The following is a 10000-nucleotide window of genomic DNA, read 5'->3' on the forward strand; positions in this document are numbered from 1 at the left end:
GACCGCTCAGTAACATTATCTTCTATGTCTCAGGCAGGACTGCTCAGGAACATTATCCTCCATGTCTCAGGCAGGACTGCTCAGTCAGTTGAGAATGACACAAATATTAAGTTTGCTGCTTCAGTGTCTTTAGATATTTTTGTCAGATGTTACTATGGAATACTGAAGTATAATTACAAGAATTTCATAAGTGTCAAAGGATTTTATTGACAATTATATGAAGTTGATGCAAAGAGTCAATATTCACAGTGTTGACCCTTCTTTTTCAAGACCTTAGTTATCACTTTTGCCTTATGGCAAGGTGCTCCATCATGCTGGAAAAGGCATTGTTCGTGACCAAACTGTTCCTGGATGGTTGGGAGGAGTTGCTCTCGGAGGATGTGTTGGTACCATTCTTAATTCATGGCTGTGTTCTTAGGCAAAATTGTGAGTGAGCCCACCCCCTTGGCAACCCCACACATGAATGGTCTCAGGATGCTTTACTGTTGGCATGACACAGGACGGATGGTAGCGCTCACCTTGTCGTCTCCGGACAAGCTTTTTTCTGGATACCCCAAACAATCGGAAAAGGGATTCATCAGAGAAAATGACTTTACCCCAGTCCTCAGCAGTCCAATCCCTGTACCTTTTGCAGAATATCAGTCTGTCCCTGATGTTTTTCCTGGAGAGAAGTGGCTTCTTTGCTGCCCTTCATGACACCAGGCCATCCTCAAAAAGTCTTCGCCTCACTGTGTGTGCAGATGCACTCACACTTGCCTGCTGCCATTCCTGAGCAAGCTCTGTACTGGTGGTGCCCCGATCCTGCAGCTGAATCCATCTTGAACAGATCCATTCCAGAGACAGTTAACAGTCTCCACATTCCATCTTGAACAGACCTATTCCAGAGACAGTTAACAGTCTCCACATTCCATCTTGAACAGATCCATTCCAGAGTGAGTTAACAGTCTCCACATTCCATCTTGAACAGATCCATTCCAGAGACAGTTAACATTCTCCACATTCCATCTTGAACAGACCCATTCCAGAGACAGTTAACATTCTCCACATTCCATCTTGAACAGACCCATTCCAGAGACAGTTAACATTCTCCACATTCCATCTTGAACAGATCCATTCCAGAGACAGTTAACAGTCTCCACATTCCATCTTGAACAGACCCATTCCAGAGACAGTTAACATTCTCCACATTCCATCTTGAACAGACCCATTCCAGAGACAGTTAACAGTCTCCACATTCCATCTTGAACAGATCCATTCCAGAGACAGTTAACAGTCTCCACATTCCATCTTGAACAGACCCATTCCAGAGACAGTTAACAGTCTCCACATTCCATCTTGAACAGATCCATTCCAGAGACAGTTAAAATTCTCCACATTCCATCTTGAACAGACCCATTCCAGAGACAGTTAACATTCTCCACATTCCATCTTGAACAGATCCATTCCAGAGACAGTTAACAACAGTCTTCACATTCCCAGTCATTACATAGGCTAGGCCCATTTAAGCAGCATATTCTGCAGGTCTGAGTCTGGTCTACTCACTGCCTTCCTGAAGACAAACAATGTATACGAAATGCTTCAGTCTGGTTTTAGACCCCATCATAGCACTAAGACGGCACTTGTGAAGGTGGTAAATTACATTTTAATGGTATCGGACCGAGGCTCCGCATCTGTCCTCGTGCTCCTAGACCTTAGTGCTGCTTTTGATACCATCGATCACCACATTCTTTTGGAGAGATTGGAAACCCAAATTGGTCTACACGGACAAGTTCTGGCCTGGTTTAGATCTTATCTGTCGGAAAGTATCAGTTTGTCTCTGTGAATGGTTTGTCCTCTGACAAATCAACTGTAAATTTCGGTGTTCCTCAAGGTTCCATTTTAGGACCACTATTGTTTTCACTATATATTTTACCTCTTGGGGATGTCATTCGAAAACATAATGTTAACTTTCACTGCTATGCGGATGACACACAGCTGTACATTTCAATGAAACATGGTGAAGCCCCAAAATTGCCCTTGCTAGAAGCATGTGTTTCAGACATAAGGAAGTGGATGGCTGCAAACTTTCTACTTTTAAATTCGGACAAAACAGAGATGCTTGTTCTAGGTCCCAAGAAACAAAGAGATCTTCTGTTGAATCTGACAATTAATCTTAATGGTTGTACAGTCGTCTCAAATAAAACTGTGAAGGACCTCGGCGTTATTCTGGACCCTGATCTCTCTTTTGAAGAACATATCAAGACCATTTCAAGGACAGCTTTTTTCCATCTACGTAACATTGCAAAAATCAGAAACTTTCTGTCCAAAAATTATGCAGAAAAATGAATCCATGCTTTGTCACTTCTAGGTTAGACTACTGCAATGCAGTGCTAGCCTCCCTACACTGGCTTCCTGTCAAAGCAAGGCCTGATTTCAAGGTTTTACTGCTAACCTACAAAGCATTACATGGGCTTGCTCCTATCTATCTCTCTGATTTGGTCCTGCCGTACACACCTACACGTGCGCTACGGTCACAAGACGCAGGCCTCATAATTGTCCCTAGAATTTCTAAGCAAACAGCTGGAGGCAGGGCTTTCTCCTATAGAGCTCAATTTTTATGGAACGGTCTGCCTACCCATGTCAGAGACGCAAACTCGGTCTCAACCTTTAAGTCTTTACTGAAGACTCATCTCTTCAGTGGGTCATATGATTGACTGTAGTCTGGCCCAGGAGTGGGAGGGTGAACGGAAAGGCTCTGGAGCAACGAACCGCCCTTGATGTCTCTGCCTGGCCGGTTCCCCTCTTTCCACTGGGATTCTCTGCCTCTAACCCTATTACAGGGGCTGAGTCACTGGCTTACTGGGGCTCTCTCATGCCGTCCCTGGAAGGGTGCGTCACCTGAGTGGGTTGATTCACTGATGTGGTCATCCTGTCTGGGTTGGCGCCCCCCCTTGGGTTGTGCCATGGCGGAGATCTTTGTGGGCTATACTCAGCCTTGTCTCAGGATGGTAAGTTGGTGGTTGAAGATATCCCTCCATTGGTGTGGGGGCTGTGCTTTGGCAAAGTGGGTGGGGTTATATCCTTCCTGTTTGGCCCTGTCCAGGGGTGTCCTCGGATGGGGCCACAGTGTCTCCTGACCCCTCCTGTCTCAGCCTCCAGTATTTATGCTGCAGTAGTTTATGTGTCGGGGGGCTAGGGTCAGTTTGTTATATCTGGAGTACTTCTCCTGTCCTATTCGGTGTCCTGTCTGAATCTAAGTGTGCGTTCTCTAATTCTCTCCTTCTTTCTTTCTTTCTCTCTCTCGGAGGACCTGAGCCCTAGGACCATGCCCCAGGACTACCTGACATGATGACTCCTTGCTGTCCCCAGTCCACCTGGCCATGCTGCTGCTCCAGTTTCAACTGTTCTGCCTTATTATTAATCGACCATGCTGGTCATTTATGAACATTTGAACATCTTGGCCATGTTCTGTTATAATCTCCACCCGCCACCCCACATAGCCTGGTTCCTCTCTAGGTTTCTTCCTGTGTTTTGGCCTTTCTAGGGAGTTTTTCCTCGCCACCGTGCTTCTACACCTGCATTGCTTGCTGTTTGGGGTTTTAGGCTGGGTTTCTGTACAGCACTTTGAGATATCAGCTGATGTACGAAGGGCTATATAAATACATTTGATTTGATTTGATTTGATTTGGTCTAGTCTGGTCTAGTGTAGTCTAGCCTGGTCTGGTGTAGTCTAGCCTGGTCTAATTTATGTTTTATTAATTTCTTTATTTCACCTTTATTTAACCAGGTAAGCTAGTTGAGAACAAGTTCTCATTTACAACTGAGACCTGGCCAAGATCAAGCAAAGCAGCGAGACAGAAACAACACAGAGTTACACATGGAATAAACAAGCGTACAGTCAACAATAACACAGTTTTAAAAAATGTCAATATACAGAGTGTGCATGAGGAGGTAAGGCAATAAATAGGCCTTGGTAGCAAAGTAATTACAATTTAGCATATTAACACTGGAGTGATAGATGAGCAGATGATGATGAGCAGATGATGGTGTGTAAGTAGTGATACTGGTGTGCAAAAAGAGCAGCAGAGTAAATAAAAACAATATGGGGATGAGGTAGGTAGATTGGGTGGGCTATTTACATATGGACTATGTACAGCTGCAGCGATCGGTTAGCTGCTCAGATAGCTGATGTTTAAAGTTAGAGAGGGAAATGTAAGTCTCCAACTTCAGCGATTTTTGCAATTCGTTCCAGTCACTGGCGGCAGATAAGTGATGGCTTTGGGGATGACCAGTGAAATATACCTGCTGGAGCGCATGCTACGGGTGGGTGTTGTTATCATGACCAGTGAGCTGAGATAAGGCAGAGCTTTACCTAGCATAGACTTATAGATGACCTGGAGCCAGTGGGTCTGGCGACGAATATGTAGCGAGGGCCAGCCGACTAGAGCATACAGGTCGCAGTGGTGGGTGGTATAAGGTGCTTTGGTAACAAAACGGATGGCACTGTGATAGACTACATCCAATTTGCTGAGTTGGAAGCTATTTTGTAGATGACATCGCCGAGTCGAGGATCGGTAGGATAGTCAGTTTTACTAGGGTAAGTTTGGCGGCGTGAGTGAGTGAAGGAGGCTTTATTGTGAAATTGGAAGTCGATTCTAGATTTAATTTTGGATTGGATATGTTTAATATGACTCTGGAAGGAGAGTTTACAGTCTAACCAGACACCTAGGTATTTGTAGTTGTCCACATATTCAAGGTCAGAACCGTCCAGAGTTGTGATGCTAGTCGGGCGGACAGGAGCCGCAGCAAATGGTTGAAAAGCATGCATTTGGTTTTGCTAGCGTTTAAGAGCAGTTGGAGGCCACGGAAGGAGTGTTGTATGGAATTGAAGCTTGTTTGTAGGTTAGTTAACACAGCCTTGGCCAGGTTGATGAAGACTGCTGCACAGTACTGTCTTTTATCAATTGCGGTTATGATATCGTTTAGTACCTTGAGCGTGGCTGAGGTGCACCCATGACCAGCTCGGAAACCGTATTGCACAGCGGAGAAGGTACTGTGGGATTTGAAATGGTCAGTGATCTGTTTATTAACTTGGCTTTCAAAGACTTTAGACTTTAGTCTAGTATGGTCTGGTGTAGTCTAGCATGGTCTGGTGTAGTCTAGTCTGGTCTGGTGTAGTCTATTCATGTCTGGTGTGGTCTTGTCTGGTCTGTCTGGTTTGTCTAATCGGGTCTGTCTAGTCTGGTCTAGTATGGTCTGTCTGGTCTGTCTAGTCTGGTCTGTCTGGTCTGTCTGGTCTGTTCTGTCTAGTTTAGTCTAGTATGGTCTGGTGTAGTCTAGTCTGGTCTTGTGTAGTCTAGTATGGTCTGGTGTAGTCTAGTCTGGTCTGGTGTAGTCTGGTGTAGTCTAGTATGGTCTGGTGTAGTCTAGTCTGGTCTGGTGTAGTCTGGTCTGGTGTAGTCTGGTGTAGTCTAGTGTGGTTTAGTGTAGTCTGGTGTGGTCTAGTGTAGACTAGTCTGGTCTGGTATGCTGTAGTCTGGTCTAGTCTGGTATGCTGTAGTCTGGTGCAGTCTGGTCTAGTCTGGTACAGTCTGGTCTAGTCTGGTATGGTATAGTCTAGTCTAGTCTGGTATAGTCTGATCTAGTCTGGTGCAGTCTGGTATAGTCTGGTCTGGTGTAGTCTGGTCTAGTCTATAGGCTCATCGTCATCATCATTTAAGTCATTTAGCAGACGTTCTTATCCAGAGCGACTTATGAGAGCGAGTGCATACATTTCCATATTGGTCTCCCGTGGGAATTGTGTAGTCAGCAAACCTGACGATGGTGTTGGACTCATGCGCACCCACGCAGTTGTGGGTGAACAGAAGGGAACTAAGGGGAACCCGTGTTGAAAATCAGTGTGATAGATCCATTGTTGCCTACCCTCACCACCTGGGGGTGGTCCATCAGGAAGTCCAGAATCCAGTTGCAGAGGGAGGTGTTCAGTCCCACGGTCCTTAGCTTATTGATGAGCTTGGAGGGAACTATAGTGTTGAATGTTGAGCTGTAGTCAATGAACAGCATTCAACACATTGGGGTGACAGGTAGCCTAGTGGTTAGAGCATTGGGCCAGTAACCGAAAGTTTGCTAGATCGAATCCCCAAGCTGACAAGTTCAAAATCTGTTGTTCTCCCCCTGAACAAGGCAGTTAACCCACTGTTCCTAGGCCATCTTTGTAAATAAGAATGTGTTCTTAAACTTCATTGGGATCAGTGTCCCATCTATGGGTCTGTTGAGCTAGCGTAGGCTAATGCGATTAGCATGAGGTTGTAAGTAACAAGAACATTTCCCAGGACATAGACATATCTGATATTGGCAGAAAGCTTAAATCTTTGTTAATCTAACTACAATGTCCAATTTACAGTAGCTATTACAGTAAAATAATACCATGCTATTGTTTGAGGAGAGTGCACAGTGAACATGAAAAGTTATTAATAAACACTTTAGGAACGTGTGGGCAGTCTTGATACAAAATTCTGAACAGAAATTAGTTCATTGGATCAGTCTAAAACGTTGCACATACACTGATGCCATCTAGTGGCCAAAATCTAAATTGCACCTGGGCTGGAATAATACATTATGGCCTTTCTCTTGCATTTCAAAGATGATAGTACAAAAAAATACAAAAGAGAGGTTATTTTTTTTCTATACATTATCTTGTACCAGATCTATTGTGTTATATTCTCCTACATTCCTTTCACATTTCTCAAACTTCAAAGTGTTTCCTTTCAAACGGTATTAATAATATGCATATCCTTGCTTCAGGACCTGAGTTACAGGCAGCTAGATTTGGGTATGTAGTTTTTGGCAAAAATGGAAAAAAAAAGGGCGGAACCTGCAAATTGGAGTGGGTCAAGGGTGTCTGGGATGATTGTGTTGATGTGAGCCATGACTAGCCTTTCATAGCATTTCATAGCTACAGATGTGAGTGCTATGGGGTGATAATCATTTAGACAGGTTACCTTGGTGTTCTTGGGCACTGGGACTATGATGGTCTTCTTGAAATACTATATCATGGTATTACAAACTGGGTCAGAGAGAGGATAAAAATGTCAGCAAAGACGCTTACCAGCTGAGTACGCATCCTGGAAATCCATCTGGCCCTGCGGCCTTGTGAATATTAACTAGTTTAAAGGTCTTACTCACATTGGCAACAGAGAGTATGATCACAGTCGTCCGGAAACAACTGGTGCTCCCATGTGAGGTTCAGAGTTGCTTGCCTCGAAGCGAGCATAGAAGGCATTTAGCTCGTCTGGTATGGGCAGCTTGCGGCTGGTTTTCCCTTCGGAATCCACGATAGTTTGCAAACACTGCCACATCCGATAAGTGTCAGAGCCAGCATAGTAAGATTCTATCTTAGTCCTGTACTGGCACTTTTCATGTTTGATGACTCGTCGGAGGTCGTAGTGGGATTTCTTATAAGCTTTTGGGTTAGTGTCCCGCTCCTTGCAAGCAGCAGCTCTAGCTTTTAGCTCAGTTGCCTGTAATCCATGTCTTCTGCTTGGGATATGTACGTACTGTCACTTTTAGGACAATGTCGTCGATGCACCTATTAGTGAAGGCGGTGACTGATGTGATAAACTCCTCAACGCCGCCGGATAAATCCCAGAACAAATTCCAGTTTGTGCTAGCAAAGAAGTCCTGAAGTTTAGCATCCGCTTCATCTGACCACTTCCATATCGAGTAACTTGTACTTACCATCTTCTCCACTGCTGTCACTTCGATGGGGGGGTGCTCCCTCTGCTGTTTACCTAAAGTCCTCGATCACCTCCTTTGTTTTTTTTACGTTGAGTGAGAGGCACCACATTCTAAGTGCACTCATCTCCTCCTTGTTGGCTGACTCATCATTGTTGGTAATCAAGCCCACTGCTGTTGTGTCGTCTGCAAACTTGATGATTGAGTTGGAGGGCAGTGTGTAGTGTGATGGCGATTGCATCGTCTGTGGACCTGTTGGGGTGGTATACAAACTGGAGTGGGTCTAGGGTGGCAGGTAAGTTGGAGGTGATATGATCCTTGACTAGTCACTTAATGATGACAGAAGTGAGTGCTACGGAGCGATAGTCATTTAGTTCAGTTATCTTTGCCTTCTTGGGTACAGGAACAATGGTAGCCATCTTGACGCATGTGGGGACAGCAGACTGGGATAAGGAGAGATTGAATATGTCCGGAAACACACCAGCCAGCTGGTCTGCGCATGCTCTGAGGACGTGGCTAGGGATGCCGTCTGGGCCAGCAGCCTTGCGAGGGTTAACACGTTTAAATGTCTTTTTCTCGTTGGCCATGGAGAAGGAGAGGGGACCACAGTCCTTGGTAGCGGGCCGCATCAGTGGAAGTGTATTATCTTCAAAGCATGCAGTTTGTCTGCTAGCAAGACGTCGGAATTCGTGATGTGGCTGGTTTTCTTTTTGTAGTCTGTAATTGCCTGTAGACCCTGCCACATACGTCTTGTGTCTGAGCCGCTGAATTGCGACTCCACTTTGTCCCTATACCAGGCCCATCAGGAAGTTCAGGATCCAATTGCAGAGGGAGGTGTTCAGTCCCAGGGTCCTTAGCTTAGTGATGAGCTTTGAGGGTACTATGGTGTTGAACGCTGAGCTGTGGTCAATGAATAGCATTCTCACATAGGTGTTAAGGCCAGGTGGGATAGGGCAGTGTGGAGTGCAATAGAGATTGCGTCATCTGTGGATCTGTTTGGGCGGTATGCAAATTGGAGTGGGTCTAGGGTTTCTGGGATAAGGATGTTGATGTGAGCCATGACCAGCCTTTCAAAGCACTTCATGGCTACGGACGTGAGTGCTACGGGTCTGTAGTCATTTGGCAGGTTGCCTTCGTGTTCTTGGGCACAGGGACTATGGTGGTCTGATTGAAACATGTTGGTATTACAGACTCAATCAGGGACATGTTGAAAATGTCAGTGAAGACACCTGCCACTTGGTCAGCCCATGCACACGTCCTGGTAATCTGACTGGCCCCGCAGCCTTGTGAATGTTGACCTGTTTAAAGGTCTTACTCATGTCGGCTATGGACCGCATGATCCCACAGTCGTCCAGCTGATGCTCTCATGCATTCCTCAGTGTTGCTTGCCTAGAAGCGAGCATAGAAGTGATTTAGCTCGTCTGGTAGACTCATGTCACTGGGCAGCTCGCAGCTGTGCTTCCCTTTGTAGTCAGTAATAGTTTGCAAGCCCTGCCACATCCGATGAGCGTCGGAGCCGGTGTAGTATGATTCAGTCTTAGTCCTGTATTGACACTTTGCCTGTTTGATGGTTCGTCGCAGAGCACAGCAGGATTTCTTATAAGCTTCCCTCACCTTGAAAGCGTCAGCTCTATGTCAAGACTTCCACCGAATTCGGTCCCTCTCCTTGTTCGGGCGGTCGACGTCACCGACCTTCTAGCCATCAATGATCCATGTTTTATTTTCCATTGGTTTTGTCTTGTCTACCATCACACCTGGCTCCAATCTCAGCAATTACATGTTGTGTATTTAACCCTCTGTTTCCCCCATTGTCCTTGTCGGTGATTGTTTGTTGTACGTATTGGTGCAAGTTATGTTCTGGTGGCGACGGGATTTGCATGCCTCTTATTTTATTTTGTAGATTTTGGTTTTCTGAGTTTTTGTATATTCATTAAACTGCTCAGTTTATACCAAGTTCACTCTCCTGCGCCTGACTTCCCTGCCACCAGCACGCACCCATTACACTCTACGCTTTAGCTCAGTGCGAATGTTGCCTGTAATCCATGGCTTCTGATTGGGGTATGTAAGTACAGTCACTGTGGGCACGACGTCCTCGATGCACTTATTGATAAAGCCAGTGACTGATGTGGTATACAGAACATATTCCAGTCTATGATAGCAAAGCAGTCCTGTAGTTTAGCATCTGCTTCACCTGACCACTTTTTTATAGACCAAGTCACTGGTGCTTCCTGCTTTAATTTTTGCTCGTAAGCAGGAATCAGGAGGATAGAGTTGTGGTCGGATTTAT

General features: G+C 45.4%; 1 protein-coding gene across 4 annotated transcripts in view; it reads right to left on the reverse strand.

The window, feature by feature from the left end:
- Positions 1-10000, reverse strand: part of LOC110534809 (ras-related protein Rab-38) — a 28664-nt gene that overhangs the window by 13877 nt on the left and 4787 nt on the right. The window lies entirely within an intron of this gene.

Source organism: Oncorhynchus mykiss, chromosome 10, assembly GCF_057628025.1.
Source record: "Oncorhynchus mykiss isolate SJ-2025 chromosome 10, ASM5762802v1, whole genome shotgun sequence".
In the NCBI taxonomy this organism is placed as follows: domain Eukaryota; kingdom Metazoa; phylum Chordata; class Actinopteri; order Salmoniformes; family Salmonidae; genus Oncorhynchus; species Oncorhynchus mykiss.